This window comes from Penaeus chinensis, chromosome 27 (assembly GCF_019202785.1).
Source record: "Penaeus chinensis breed Huanghai No. 1 chromosome 27, ASM1920278v2, whole genome shotgun sequence".
NCBI classification, from domain to species: domain Eukaryota; kingdom Metazoa; phylum Arthropoda; class Malacostraca; order Decapoda; family Penaeidae; genus Penaeus; species Penaeus chinensis.
In genome coordinates, this window is record NC_061845.1 from 28,853,017 (window position 1) to 28,855,516 (window position 2,500).

Consider the following 2,500-nt stretch of genomic DNA (forward strand, 5'->3'; position numbering starts at 1 on the left):
ATTTGGAATGTTGTTGGAATCGTTAGCTTATCGGTCTTACGTAATTCATTATCTTTATTCTGGTCTTTTTAGTTATCTGTTCTGTACCTTTTCCTCTCTTTCTCTTTTTTCCTAATCCTCCTGTTCTTTATTTTCGTCTCCATTTCCCTCCCTTGTTCTTTATCTTCGTCTCCCTTTTCCTCCCTCCTTGTTCTTCTCATCTCCTCCTCCCTCTTCCCCTCTTCCTGCCTCCGCTCACTCTTCCCTCCCCTCCCTCTACTCCCACCCACCCCCTCCCTTCGCCTTCCCTCCAACCCCTCCCTCTATCCCTTCCTTTATCCCTTATACTCCTTCCCATCACCTTCCCTTCCATTCCTCTTTCCCCCCTCCCTTCCACCCCCTCCCTTTCCCCACTCCCTTCCACCCCTCCTTTTCCCTCCCTTTCCCTCTTCCCTTCGACCCCCTCCCTTTCTCCTCCATCCCTTTTCCTTTCCCCTCTAACCCTTCCACCCTTCCACACCTCCCTTCCCCCCTCCTTCTACCCCTTCCACCCCCTTCTCCCCTCCCCTTCAACCCCTATTACCCCTCCCCACCCCCCTTCCAACCCTCCCCCCTGCCCTTCCCCACCCCCTCCCTCTACCCCCTCCCTCTACCCCTTCCCCTTCCCCTTCCACATCCCCCTCCCGCCCCCCTTCCCCCTTCCCCCCCGCCTCATTCAAGGATCAAGACGCGTTTCCAGCCATTAAGTTATCAGGGCCCCTCGTCTCCGGGTTCCTCCTCCGTCCTACTGCGCGGAAGATTATCTGAAGACGTCGATTTCATTCCTAAAAGACGATGGAGGAAGGGGGTGAAGGGGAGGAGGAAGGGGAGGGAAGGGGAGGGGAGGGGAGGAGGGAGGGGATGGGAGGGGAGGGGAGGAGGGAGGGGAGGAGGGAGGGGAGGGGAGGAGGGATAAGGAGGGAGGGGAGGGGAGGAGGGATGAGGAGGAGGGAGGGGAGGGGAGGAGGGATAAGGAGGAGGGAAGAGGGGAGAAGGAGGAAGGGAGAGTCGAGAAAGGAGGGAGAGGGATATAAAGAGGGGGAGTGGGAGGGGGAGGGAAAAGGGAGAGGGGAGAGGGGAGGGGAAGGAGGGATAAATAGGAGGATGAGGAAATGGGGAAAAAAGAGAAGAGGAGATAGAGAGATAGAGATAAAGAGAGAGAGAGAGAGAGAGAGAGAGAGAGAGAGAGAGAGAGAGAGAGAGAGAGAGAGAGAGAGAGAGAGAGAGAGAGAGAGAGAGAGAGAGAGAGAGAGAAAGAAAGAAGAGAGAGAAGAGAGAGAAAAACAGAGTCAAAGAGGGAGAGAAAGACAGAGACAGAGACAGACCAAGACAAAACGAAGAAAAAAAAACGAGACAGAGAGAGAAACACCAAAGATAAAAAATAAAAAAAAAAAAAAACAAGAAAAAGAAAGAAAGAAAGAGATAAGACTTGGGGAAGTACAAGAAGTAGGAGGAACATCTTCGAGGAACGAGAAAAAACGAACGAAAGGAGGAAGGAAGATGACCCACTTAGCTATCTCGTAGACAGCCTCCTTCGACCTAATCGGGAAGTCGGGGGGGGAGGGGTAGGAAGAGAGGGGGGGAGGGAGAAAGGGAGGAGGAGGAGGGAGAAAGGGGGGAGGGGGAGAAGGGGATGGTGGGGTGAAGAAAAGGGAAAAGAGTGGTTTGGAAAAGAGTCAATTTGTGCTTTTATCTGTATCTATAACAAAAAATATATATATTTAGATATCATTATTGAGGCAGAGAGAAAGAGAGAGAGATGGAGGGAGTGAGTGAGAGAAAAGAGATGGATAGATAGATAGATAGATAGATAGATAGATAGATAGATAGAGAGAGATAGAGAGAGAGAGAGAGAGAGAGAGAGAGCGAACGAGCGAGAGAGAAAGAGAGAGAAAGAGAGAGAGCGAGAGAAAGAGAAAGAAAGAGAGAGAAAGAGCAAAAAAGAAAAAACAGAAAGACAAACAAAAAAACAAAAAAACAAGACAATCACTTCAATACATGGCAACCCAATCACCTCGGACTCAGACCCTGTTAACACCTACACACTAACAACACCCTTCTATGAACACAAACAGACAGATTGGATAATCAACAGCCTAGTGATTGACAGGGAGTAAGATAGCTGACAGAGATGCTGACTAGTATATTAACTGATTGGTTTGTCAGCTCGTGGGTACCTGACGTAGCAGGGGGCTGACAAAGATGCAGCTGGTTAGTATATTAAAAGGATATCTGATCGTAGTGATTATGAACGTGTTTTTTTCTGATTCTTTTAATGGATACATCCTTTGATAAATGAACGAATAGATAAATAACTAATCACTCTAATTAATCAACCAATTAACCATTAGACAAATATGGTAAGTTAACGGAATGAAGATTATGATGTGAATAATGACGTTCATGTAGAAATAACAGAAAATTAAAAAGGACAATATAAGTATTAATAGTAGATAATGAAAGTATATAACTGCTACGAAAA